The sequence below is a fragment of the Podarcis erhardii genome, assembly GCF_964252035.2.
Source record: "Podarcis erhardii genome assembly, chromosome: Z".
Taxonomy (NCBI): domain Eukaryota; kingdom Metazoa; phylum Chordata; class Lepidosauria; order Squamata; family Lacertidae; genus Podarcis; species Podarcis erhardii.
This window is the reverse complement of record NC_138504.1, coordinates 1376597-1390425: the sequence shown is the minus strand read 5'-3', so window position 1 is coordinate 1390425 and position 13829 is coordinate 1376597. Positions and strand designations below refer to the sequence as shown.

The 13829-nt window shown below is 40.9% G+C and overlaps 1 protein-coding gene across 4 annotated transcripts in view; it reads right to left on the bottom strand.

Moving 5' to 3' along the window:
* The window catches only part of GPC3 (glypican 3), a 248130-nt gene that overhangs the window by 72711 nt on the left and 161590 nt on the right, over positions 1-13829 (bottom strand). The gene's annotated exons all lie outside the window — the stretch shown is intronic.

Below are 13829 nucleotides of genomic sequence, written 5' to 3'. Positions count from 1 at the left end.
TGTATCCCTCCATTATTATTATTATTACATTCCAGTCGTGGGACTTATCCCACCAGGTTTCAGTGATGCCTATTATGTCATATTTAGTTTGCTGTACCAAGAGCTCAAGCTCATCTTGTTTATTACCCATGCTTTGCGCATTAGTGTACAGACATTGAAGTCCATTAATCATTCCCCCGTGTCTCTTATTTAAGGATTCTTTCCTCCCACCACTAGGTCTGCGTGCTGTTTGCTCCATTTGGTCTATGACATTTGGATGATCATCTTCATCAATTGATAGACTCCTACCTTCAGGAGCACTGCCTCCCTCCCCCACATTAGTCAGTTTAAAGCCCTCCTGATGAGGTTTCTGAGATTTTTGGCAAAAACATTCCTCCCAACCGTTGTGAGGTGCAGCCCATCGCTTGCCAGAAGTCCATCTTCAAGAAACTGCAGTCCGTGATCTAAGAATCCAAACCGTTCCTGTTTACACCATTTGCGAAGCCAGCTGTTCACTTCCACTATTTTTCCCTCTCTCCCTGGGCCACGCCGTTCAACTGGGAGGACAGGGAGAGAGGGAATTAATGTTATGATGGTATTAATGTTACTTGTTGAGCTTTCTTTGAGTCTCGTATGAACTCCTCCCCAAAATAAACCCCGTTCTGGTACTGCCCTGATCCTCAGATTAGTCTGTTTATCCCGAAGTTCAATCATAGACAGTTGCGATCTATGATCCTCTAACTGTTTACTTATTGGCGATATCTTTTCCTCTACCGCCAGTGCCTTCTCTTTCGCCTCTTCCGCAATTTTTTTATTTAATTTTGATTCTTGCAGCAACCTATCAATAGCCTCTGTGTTAGAATTCACCTTCTGCCCCAGGTTGTTAATACTTGTGGTATTTAAGTCAATTTTAGTTGATAATTTTTCCAAAGCTCCAAGTATTCTATCTAATCCTGAAGATAATGTCTCTTCCGATGCTTCACTATTTGGTAACAGCAGCATATTCTCACAATGCACTTGAAAAAAAAGTTGTTTTGAAAAGGGAACTGTGTCATCTTATTCAGGAGAGAATTATAAGAATACACCACCACCAAGAAGCTTATGAAACTCTGTCAATCTGAACACATATTAGGATTTGAGATTTGAGAACTGAGGAAACCCTGACATGTGTGTAAAATCCTTCAATTAGCAAAGAATTCTCCAAGCCTTTGTATATACATTTATAAATTGGGAATGTGCCACCTGGGAGAAGTATATATTGCCAGCATTTTGCCATCAACAGGCAACATCTTTTGTAAACACAGTCTTGTTACTTTTCACCCCTCCATATGAGTTTCTCCAACAATTCTGCAATTTCACAGCCAAGAGCCTCTACACCCTACGGAGATTTGAAGAGAAAAGCTAGTTTCCCTTGGAACATTTCATACAAACATAGTATGCACAGCCGTTCATTCATCAGCCCTGGCTACCACTGATGTGAAACCAAGGCAATGGAGCTTTAAACCAAATCCTGGGGAGAAGGGAGACAATATTACAAATAGTACAAATGACAAGGAAATTACTGAAACCTGGTGAGGTGAGACTTATGACAGGAATCTTGAAACTGAGGGGTATAGCCTATTCAAAAGAAAAAGATCAAACAGGAGGGGGGAGTAGGAGGAGCATTTTATGTAAAGGATGAGTACACTTGTGATGAGGTCCATGTCCTGGAGCACAGAAAGCAGATTGAGAGCATATGGGTAAAAATTGTAGGAGAGGGAAGGAACAGCGACCTATGGGTTTCTGATATAGACCTCCAGGCCAGACTGCATACTTGGATGATGCCTTCCCAGGGCAGATTACCAAACAATAAAGATATAGCAGTCATGGCTGCAACTATCCTGATATCAGTTGCAACTCAAACTCTGCCAAGAATGTAAGGTCCACCAAACTCTTCAATTGCCTCAATGACAATTTAATTTCCCAGAACATGTAAGAAGCAACAAGGGAATTGTCTACTGTAAAATAATGCATGGTGTGGAGAAGCCAGTTAGATAAAGAAAAGTTTTCTTCCCTCTCATAATGAACTTGTGATCATCCAGTGAAGTTGTTGGAAGATCAAAGAAAGTCCTTCTTCACGTGGCACATAGTTAAGCCATGAACTCACTCCCCCAGGAGACAATGATGACCACTAACTTGGATGGCTTTAAAAGAGAATTAGACAAATTCATGGAGGAGGAGAGGGCTATGGATGGCTAGCAGCCATGATGGCTATGAGCCGCCTCCACAGCTGGAGGCAGGAATGTTTTCAGATATCAGTTCCCGGAAACTGCAGTAGGGCAGAGTGCTCTTGTGCTCAGTTCCTGCTTGCCAGATTTCCTTTGAAGCGTCTGGGTGGGCTCTGTAAGAAGAGGAATGTTCTTGGATAAGGTGGGTCATTGGGTTGCTCCAACATCTTACATTTGCGCACATACTTTCTGCTTCCGATAAGGTTCCAGGAGACCTTGACTTTCCAATCTGAGTTGCAGAAAAGCAGCCATGTAGCCTGCACAATGCTCTGTGGGGGTTTTATTGTGCAAGTTTTACTCTTGTTCCACTGAGTTGCTGATCAGTAAAAATTAAACCTCACTGGGATCCACTGAATATTTGGGCATTGATCAGGATTTGCCATGGGATGCAATGATATCAATTGCCATCACTGCTGCTATTCTATTCTGTTGCAAGTTGCTTGGAAATCTGTGATAACAAGTGATTAACAAATTATCTATATCGATAATATTAACATTATTGGTCATTTTGAGCCTAATTTCAGCAAGATTGAAGTGCAGAGAAGATAGCACTCTATGAGTGCCATATGTGTAAGGTTCTGTTGTGTTTTTGTATTTTCTGTTGGAGTGGCTGGGGCAACCCAGTTGGATGGATGGGGGAAAAAACCCATAGTATTAGTTCACAGACCCAACATTATCAATCCATGCAATACATCATTAGCAAGCAAAAGACACAAAGCTAATGCTAGGCTGCATTAATAGAAGTATACTGTCCTGATCAAGGAAAGCAGTCGTCCTGCCTTGGTCTGACCACACCTGCAGTCCTCTGGGCAATTTAAGAAAGATGTTGACAAGATGGGTGCAGAGAAGGGCAACTAAGATGATTAAGGTTGTGGAAACCAAGCCTTATTAGGAATGGTTGAGGGAGTTGCGTATGTTTAGCCTGGATAAGAAGAGACTGAGAGGATATATGAGAGCCATCTTCCAATATCTCAATGGCCATCACATGGAAGATGGAGAAAGCTTGTTTTCACTTGCTTCGGAGGGTGGGACTTGTACCAATGGATTCAAGTTACAAGAAAGGAGATTCAGGCTAAATGTCTGAAATAACTTTCTGACAGTAAAAGCTGTAGAACAGATTCCCTTGGGAGGTGATGGACTTGGAGGTTTATAAGGAGAGGTTGGATGGCCATCTATCAAGTATGGTAACTGCTATGTGCTCTATGTGAGGCTATCTTTGATGATGGTCTGGAAGCTAAAGTTAGTGCAATATGTAGCTGCTAGTCTCTTGGCCACTTCAGCTCCTTATGGTCATATTATATTATTTTTATTGAAACTTTTGCATAAAGACAAAGTACACAGAACAAATGAAAACTTTTTAGACACATCATTCAATAAAAGGTTATTTAAAAGCATCTGTTATTCTTCCTAGCCAGAACTGAGGTATAAGATCATGGAAAAGGGTAAGGGGAAAGGAGAGTGGAAGAGGAGGGGGAAAGAATAAGATTTATTGAGAATAAGTCCCCTTGAAAACTATGCATGAGTTGTAGGAGGATCCAGATCTTACTATTTATTTATAAAGTCATTAAAAGGTTGCCAACTCGCAAAGGATAGATCTTTTTTGTCGTGCCTTGCATAACCCAGGCATGCTGGGACAGTTTCTCCTATAAAGCTTTGTGCCATAGTTCATCAATCTATTTGTGGTGTGGAAAATGCACAACATCCTTCCAGTGACTCCAATCTAGCTGTTGCCAAAAGGAAAGCTAGCGATGTTTTAGTGTGAATGGAAATGTAGACAATATTTATTATTGCCAATAGTGCTGTGGAGGGACATGGCAAGATATCTTAACCAGAAATAGAACATAAGGCACCAAGTAATAGAATCATAGAAGGGGCCACAAGAGCCATCTAGTCCACCGCTGCAATGCGGAATCTTTTTCCCAACATGGGGCTCAAACTCACCACCCTGAGACCAAGACTCATGTTCTACCAACTGAGCTATCCCAGCAATCAAGTACCTTGTTCCAGAAGTGGGTGAGTGCTTAACCACTCCACCACATGTGGATAGTAGTGCCAGTTTCTGAGCAGCCTTACCAACATAAGAGGGAGTCAGATGGATGCTATGCAGGCAAGGAGGTGTCCAGTGCAAGTGAAACAGGATTCATAAAGTTGCTTCTTGAGTGTTTGTCAAAATGGATTTCAACAGTGGGTTTTTGTCCAAAGCCTGTCCCACATCTACTCCCCTATTTGAGTGGTGAGGTTGGTTTCCCACTGGGATCAAGAAGCTGTGGACAACCCCTTCTTTAGGACAAATAGGAGTTTATAAATTTGGGAAGCCATCCCTTTGTAGGCCAGGGTGGATCAGGTGCAGTGGTGTTCATATGTGGCTTGAGATCGCAGAAGTTGCGCTTGGTTGTAGAGTTTGCATGCAGATGAATGAGTAGGAGATGCCTTCTAATCTGACTGCTAGTGCCTCTTTTCTGATGGGTCTGCCTCTAGGAAGAAGATTGTGAAATCTGAATACCCCTTTCGCTTCCCAGTCTGCAGGTACTTATCCTCTTGTTGAAAGTTGAGGAAAGGAAGAGCCAAAGGAGGAAGAGGGGCTTATCATTTCCAGATTGAGAAAGTGAGTCTTAAGAACACATTTTTAATTTTATTGACTGCATTCCAGGACATAGGCAAGAAAGAAAGGCCTCATATCGTCAGTGGTTTTGGTGATGACTCCATTCTTACCCAGGGCATGTCCAAACTGCTGGTGGAGCATTCTTATTATTCATTTTAGTTGAAAAGCATCAAAATAAAATGGTCTATAGAGGGTATTTTTGGCAAATCTGTTGTGCTTACCTTTTGTAGCATTCTCTGGTGTGTTGCTGCTTCTTTAGAGTCTTGGTGGGTTTGTCTATTGGCAGAACTTGGGATAGAAATGGAAAGCAAGGTAAGGTGGCCATTCTGAGGGCAGTAATACAACTGAGTCGTGAAAGGCCTGTTTGTTTCCACCTGCAAATAGGTCAGATTGCAGTTTGGAAGCAAGGCTGGTGCCATTTCTTTTTGTACAGTTGCTTTAAATCTTTAGTTAGTGTCACCCCCAGGTATCTGAACGCTGAATAACATGGCTAGAAGCCAGAGAAGGTTTGCATTTGGTTTCTTGCTTCTCCAGGGATGCTGAAAGTCATTATCGTGGATTTGAAATTATTTTATTTGATTCCTGCTGCTGCGTGAAACTGCTTTAAAATGGATTGGAGTGCTGGACTATATGGAGATGGCAGAAATGACTGGCAGAATCCGAGACCTGGGAGAAGAGTCGGTGGAAGAGGACTGGAAGAAGTTTAAAGACTACTTGCAGAAACACTGTAAAATTTATGAATGTTAAAATGATGTTGGATATTAAAACAATACAACATTAGTGACAAAGTTAAAGGAGTATGCATAGATGAATTTTAAAAAAGGGTGAAAGACTAGAGTTATATTATGTCAAACTTAAATAATATGGTATAAGTAAAAGAGAAGAAGGATTGGAGACATAATAGGTTGAACTATATAATTGACAATGAGATTTGAAAGAGGGTAAGGGTTTGCTGAATCTGATTGGGTAAAGGGGAACACAAAAAAGGGAGATGCGAGGAAGTCAAGAAACAGAGTTAAATAAGTATAAAGCTAAAAGCTGGATTTTTTCTTTTTTATGTGTTTTATTATCGTTTTTTGATGATTTTTTGTTGACATTTTCTGTGTATCTTTTTTGTGTTTTGTGTATCTTTTTTGTATTTTTGGCTATGTTTGTTTCTCTTTCTTTGTGGTATGTATCTATGTGGGGTTTTTTGGTAAAACCATAATAAATATCTTATAAAAAAAAAAGATGGATTGGAGTGCTGGTATCGCTCAGCTAGGACTTGTTGTCATTATTATTACCTCAACTGAAAACAGATTGATAGTATGTGAGTCTTTTCCTGATGGTATGCCTTGAACGTTGTGGTTTCTGATCTTGTTTGCCAGGGTTTCAATCGCTAGAGCAAACAATGGGGGGGGGGATTCAGCAGGTAAACATGTCAAATGCCTCATTGTAGTTGGATTGCCAGTGATCTGAGTCTGTTCATTTAGGGTTTGGGCTGATTTGTATATGTGTAGTCTACAAAGTGGAGCATTTCTCCCCTCCAAATTTCATTTTGTTTCACAAAGATTTCATAAAGCTGCGTCCAACTCTGCCTAAGGCCTTGAATGGATCCAAGGAAATGAAGGCTGCCTGAATTTTGCTTGAGGAAATTTTACAAACAGCTTTCAAGGCTTGGTGTCTAGAGTAGGATATGTGTTGCTTTGGAATAAATCCTGTTTGATGGGGAGATGTCAACATGCATATCAACACATTCAACCTCTTTACCATTACTGCTGACAATATTTTTGCATTTTTGCATTTGAGAAGTAAGATCCGAAAAGAGCTGAGTCTTTATCCGGTTTGCATACAACCGCTATCTTGGAGAGTCCCCAGGATGCAATAATAGCTCCACCTTCAAGCATATTGCTAAAAGGTTTAGTGAGCCATGGAGCAAGTTCATTTTTAATACTTTTTGTAGAATGCGGCACCCAGAGGTGTAGAAAGGTCTGGTGGTACCCGGTGCAGAAAATTTATTCTCTCTCACACACACCCCATTAAAAGAAGGAAAAATAAGATACTTACAGTTGCAAATGTTATTTTCTAGTTTATTTACTTAACATTGTGTGCATAAGCACTTAAAACTCCCCCTGCAACTTTGTTCTCACACCCCACCTCTCCTGTGTGTTCCAGGGTTTGGGTCCTGAGTTGAGGGAGCTTTTGCTTCTCTCCTTCCCTCCCTCCTCTGCTTGTTTGCTTGCCTGCCTCCTTCCCATCCTCTGCCTGCCTGCCTGCCTGCCTGCCTGCCTCCTTCAGCAGCCCAGGAGCGCGGGGCAACGGCACGCCACCCGCCCGTGACTCCCAAGCCTCCCCCGAGCTGTCAAAATGAAGGGGGAAGGCCATTGGCAAAGCGGCACAACTCCCCCCTTCCCCCGATGGCTCGGGGTAGACTTGGGAGTCACAGGCAGGTGGCGCACCAAATGTCACCCCCCTCAGTGATTACACCCGGGGTGGCCCATCCCCACCACACACCCCTTCCTACACCTCTGGTGGCACTGAATCCACCAAGAGCTGGGGATTTCCCATTTTTAGTGTTTTGCTAATGGAGAATACCTCCGATTCTTGTATTGGACTATTGAGAAATTACCCTTGATTTGGTGTAAGCATGCCTATCAAAGATGATGTTATAAAGTTCTCCATTACAGTGGTGCCTCGCAAGACGAAAAGAATCCGTTCCGCGATTCTCTTCGTCTAGCGGTTTTTTCGTCTTGCGAAGCAACCCTCTTAGCGGCTTAGCGGCTTAGCGGCTTAGCGCTATTAGCGGCTTAGCGGCTATTAGCGGCTAAGCGGCTATTAGTGGCTTAGCGGCTTAGAAAAAGGGAGAAAAAAGCGAAAAAAATCGCAAGACTCGCAAGACGTTTTCGTGTTGCGAAGCAAGCCCATAGGGAAATTCATCTTGCGAAGCGCCTTGAAAAACGGAAAACCCTTTCGTCTAGCGGGTTTTTCGTCTTGCGAGGCATTCGTTTTGCGGGGCACCACTGTATTTGCATGTCAGAATTACTTGGGAAGAATAAGTCAGAAGAAAAAGTGCTGAAGTCCTTATTAATGTCCTATAGTGTATTTCACCTGCTTCTGTCCATATTGAGGCAATTGAGTTCAAAGGCTGGTAACTTGAGGCCCTTATCTCCAAATTCATAGTATTTGCCTTACATTTAGTCTTTGCCGCATTAATGTTGCTTTTCCCCATCAATTGCCATTCATGTTTTTTAGACTGAAGAAGGCGGTATTCTTTACCCCCCTGCTTGTTCATTTATATTCTCTTTCAAGATGTCTGATCTGTTGTTCCTGTTGCCATGTTAGGGATATCCTGGTTTTCCAGATCTTGCTGGTTTCCACAATGCAATGGCTTCTCAGTACCACCTTCACAGCATCCCAGAGGGTTCAAGGCTCCCTGCCTGAAGTGTTATTGCTTTCTTAATATTGTTCTATTGTTCCTTTCAGGTTTGATGCAGCCAGCACTTGGGTGAAAGTTTCATTGGCGAGTAATGCAGAAAGCTTTTGTCCATGCAATGTCTGTACTGACTGGTGCATGGTCTGAGACAGTTGCTATTCCATTTTCCTGCCGCTCTGACTTTTTGCATGAGTCCTGAAGAAATCAATATACAATCATAATGGGAATAAATAAAGCAGTGTGAGAAAAAGCTGAAGTCCCTCGTGCAGGTGTCACCCTAATCCCACCAGATCATGAGCCTCTATTATTCACACTGCTTTAGTGCCTGGGCTATTGTTTGAGTTTGCACTGCCCCCCCCCCATATTATGGAGGCTTTTGCAAAATCCTTGAGATTGTTCAGTGTGAATTTTAAGAATGTTGATTGATTGGTGCATACAAAGCTCCCTGAGTTTATAGTTCTCTGTGAAGCGTCCCCTTTACAAAACATCCATTTTACAAAGGCGAATCTGCCATTAAGATCTGTGATGGTATACTGCATTACAAAGGGACTTTTCTGGCTAATAATAACTGCTACCCCTCTTGCTTTTGATGTGCCAGTTCCACCTATTTGTGATTCTAGCCGCCTTCCCTTGAGATTCTATACCCAGAATTTTTCTTTTGCTCAGTTTCCTGAAGAAACATGGTTTCCGGTTATTATTATTTTGAGAACACTTAACCAGGCTTCCAAGCTCTTTTACATTCAATGTCAGTACCTTAATTGAGCCACTAGATGGAGCTCTTGTGCTTCAAATACTCATTTAGCCAGAAAAATGTGTGATGCAATAGGTGGAAAGATAGAAAAAAAAAGGAGTTTGAAAAGCGTAGAAACTTGAAACAGTAACTACAAATTGAACAGAACATTAAACTGCCCCCTTCAGTCAGGAAGTTCCTCCATTACTGATGGAGTTTGGAGCAATTCTGAGAGTTGCTGCTTTTCGGGGGGAAATTTGGGGGGCCAGTGGGGAGCCTGTTTCTGAGCACAGTCTGCTCTCTCCCCACGGCTTGTAGTTGTGATTGCAACCATCCACCTTGCTGAGAAAAACTCCACTTAAGATTTAATAGTAATGGTAATGAGAAACACGTTTTGCTTTCAATCTGTTTCACTTGAAGACATTTCAGGGCTTGGGTTACTGGCTGGTCGCTTGTTTCTCACTGTGCATCAAGCAGCACCTTGCCCCGTGGGCTGAGCATCCAAGTATGGATTAAGTGATTTGTGGGCGGGCGGGTTCTAAGCTTTTGGAAGTGTTGCTCCATTTGTGTTGTATCTGCTGCAGAAAACATCTTTCCATTATGCTGGACTAGCAGTTGAAAGGGGAAGCCCCAGCAATACAGCACTCCCTTTTCTTGCTGAGCCTGATTCCCCTTCATTCCTGAGGACTGATCATGCTGCCTGGGGGCTGATGGGAGTTAGAGACCAAAAACAGCAGCATGAAAAGTGGAAATTTGCCCTAAAACTTGCTCCGACCATAATGCTGTGAAGATGGAAATGAAACTAACACCAATTGGTTCCTTTAGATGGAGAATGAACAACACTTTGTTTAGGAATGAAGAAGTGACTAAGAAGGCCCAAAAAACCTTGAGAGGTTATTTCGAGATAAATATGAACACCACTGTTGAAAAAAGAGTAATCTGGGACGCAAGCAAAGCGGTTATGAGAGGATTTCTGATACAACAGAATGCAATTAAGAAGAGAGTCCAAAATGAGAAAACAGATAAAATTTTGGAGAAAATAAAGGAAGGAGAAAAGAAATTGAGAGTGAAACCAAAGTCGCAGGAGATCCTGAAAGAGATAAAGTTATATCATGTACAATATATGAAAATGATGAATCAGGAAATAGAATGGAAAATTAAACAGATGAGACAAAAGACGTTTGAATCGGCAAATAAATGCGGAAAACTGCTGGCTTGGCAAATGCAAAAAAGACAAAAACTTAATATTATTACAAACTTGGAAGTGGAAGGAAAGAACATACAGAATCCAGCGGAGATCAGAAAGTGCTTCCAGAGGTACTTCAAACAACTATATACACAGGAGACGCAGAAAGAAATGGACATTGACCGTTTTTTGAAAATAAATGGACTACAAAAAATCTCTCAAGAAAATAAGTTAATGTTGAATTACGAAATAATGGACCAGGAGGTAGAAGGGGCCATTCAGAACATGCAATTAGGTAAATTGCCAGGACCGGATGGTTTGACTTCAAGATATTATAGATCCTTGAAAGAATGGTTAGTACAACCTTTAAAGGAAGTCTGTAATGAAATATTGGAAGGGAAAAGGGCACCAGAGTCTTGGAAGGAAGCTTATATTACACTTATACCGAAAATAGAGTCTGAGAAGACACAGCTTAAGAATTACCGCCCCATATCTTTGCTTAATGTGGATTATAAAATTTTTGCAGATATTTTGGCTAAAAGACTAAAAAAGGTGTTAGTAGAAGAAATTCATAAAGATCAAGCGGGCTTTCTCCCAGGCAGACACTTGTCTGACAATACGAGGAACATAATTAATATCTTAGAGAAATTACAAGTGAGTATTAATACCAAAGCAGTTCTGATATTTGTGGACGCAGAGAAAGCCTTCAACAATATTTCTTGGAGTTTCATGAAGAAAAACTTACAAGGGATGGGGGTTGGTCAAGGGTTTGGAAATGGTATAGGTGCAATTTACTCAGAACAAAAGGCTAAATTAATTGTGAATAATGTAGTGACGGAAGAATTTAAGATAGAGAAAGGAACACGACAAGGTTGCCCAATCTCTCCATTACTTTTTATATCAGTCCTGGAGGTTCTTTTAAACATGATTAGAAAGGACCAATTGGTTAAAGGTATACAAGTTGGAGCTAAACAGTACAAATTGAAAGCATTTGCTGATGATTTGGTATTGACATTACAGGAGCCAGAGTCTAGTACTAAAAGAGTACTGGAACTAATTCAAGAATTTGGTCAGGTAGCGGGTTTTAAGCTGAACAAAATGAAAACTAAGGTGTTAGAGAAAAACTGTGATTGAGAGAGAGAGGTTTCAGAAGGAGACAGGATTAACACTGGTTAAGAAAGTGAAATACCTAGGGGTTAATATGACTGCCAAGAATGTGAACTTATTTAAGGATAACTATGAAAAATGTTGGATGGAAGTGAAAAAGGACTTAGAAATATGGTCAAATCTGAAGCTATCATTGCTAGGCCGAATTGCTGCGATAAAAATGAATGTACTGCCTAGGATGCTGTTTTTGTTTCAAACATTGCAAATTCTGGATAAAATTGATTGTTTCAAGAAGTGGCAGAGAGATATTTCTAGATTTGTCTGGCAGGGCAAGAAACCTCGAATAAAATTTAAGATACTAACTGATGCTAAAGAAAGAGGTGGATTTGCCCTGCCAGACCTTAAACTTTATTATGAATCAGCCGCTTTTTGCGGGCTGAGAGAATGGTTGCTTCTTGAAAACACTGACATGCTGGATCTAGAAGGTTTTAACAATGTATTTGGGTGGCATGCATATCTGTGGTATGATAAGGTCAAAGCACATAAAGCGTTTAAAAATCATATTGTCAGAAAAGCACTGTTTAACATCTGGATATAAGGAATTGCTCGAAAATAAAACCCCAAGGTGGTTGTCACCAATGGAAGCGAAGGCTCAGAAAAAGCTCAATATGGAGGCCAAATGGCCGAAATATTGGGAAGTTCTGGAACAAGAGGGAGATAGATTAAAACTACAGAGTTTTGAAAAACTAAAAAATAGAGTGCAGGATTGGCTCCATTATTATCAAATAATGGAGGCATATAATCTGGACAAAAAAATTGGCTTCCAGGTGGAAAAATCAAAATTGGAAATAGAGCTGTTAGATCCCAAAAGTAAGAACTTGTCAAGAATGTATAACTTGCTGTTGAAATGGAACACTCAGGATGAAACGGTGAAATCAGCTATGATTAAATGGGCACAAGATGTTGGACATAATATTATGATGGCTGACTGGGAACAGTTATGGACCACAGGTATGAAATTTACGGCATGTAATACCTTAAGAGAGAATATAATGAAAATGATTTACAGGTGGTACATGACACCAGTCAAGCTTGCAAAAATTTACCATTTGCCCGATAATAAATGTTGGAAATGTAAAGAGACTGAAGGCACATTCTTTCACCTTTGGTGGACATGCCCAAGGATTAAGACTTTATGGGAGATGATCTATAATGAAATGAAAAAGGTATTTAAATATACTTTTCTGAAGAAACCAGAGGCCTTTCTCCTGGGCATGGTCGGCCAATTGGTGTCAAAGAAGGATAGAACTTTCTTTATGTATGCTACAACAGCAGCAAGAATACTTATTGCAAAGTACTGGAAGACACAAGATCTACCCACCCGGGAAGAATGGCAGATGAAAGTAATGGACTATATGGAATTGGCGGAAATGACTGGCAGAATCTGAGACCAGGGAGAAGAGTCGGTGGAAGAAGATTGGAAGAAATTTAAAGTTTATTTACAGAAACATTGTAAAATTAAGGAATGTTAGAAGGAGGCTGGAATGAAGTTATGTGGCTTTAGCGGAAATATTATAAAGGATTAAGTAAAAATAGATTGTTAATGGATGAAAGGAGGAAAGGTAAAGTTACATTATATTAAGATAAATTATAGGATAAAAATTGGGAAAGATGGAAAGGATTTGCTGAAATAGCTAACCGAACTAGAATACAAAAAAAGGGAGGGGCGAGGAGGTCAAGGAAACAAGTAAATGAAAGATAAGTTATGGGAAGGTTCGTTGTGTTTTCTAATTGTTTCTATTTTTCTGTTTTTCTGTTTTTTATTATTATTATTTTTCTATTCTCTTCTTTTTTTACTGTGATGTGTTGTTATGTTTTTGTTTAACTTGGAATTATCTCTTTCTCTTTTTGTAACATTTAAAACTTTAATAAATATTATTTTTTAAAAAAACAAAACAAAAACAGCAGCATGGTCACAATTCTGAGTCATCCAATGAACCTGAGTGTTGGAGGGTTCAGAACAGACAAAAGGAATTCTTCATACAGCACAACATTAAATATGACACCCCCCCCAAACTTGGATGGCTTTAAAAGACAAATTCATGGAGGATGAAGACTTATCAATGGCTACGAGCCACAATGACTACGCATCTTGTGCCTCCACTGTCAGAGGCAGCCATGCTTCTGAGCACCAGTTGCTGGAAACGCAGGAGGGGAGAGTTCTGCTGCTCTCAGGTCCTGCTTGCAGGCTTCCCATCTGCTTGGCCATTTGGAGAACAGGATGCTGGACAAAGTGGGCCTTCAGCCTAATCCAGCATCCAAGCTCTTCTCAGGATGGGATTTGGAGTCCAAAGACACACGGAAGAACTGCGGCAGATGGACAGCATAATACTACTACAGTGGTACCTCAGGTTACAGACGCTTCAGGTTACAGACTCCGCTAACCCAGAAATAGTACCTCGGGTTAAGAACTTTGCTTCAGGATGAGAACAGAAATTGTGTGGCAGCGGGAGGCCCCATTAACTAAAGTGGTACCTCAGGTTAAG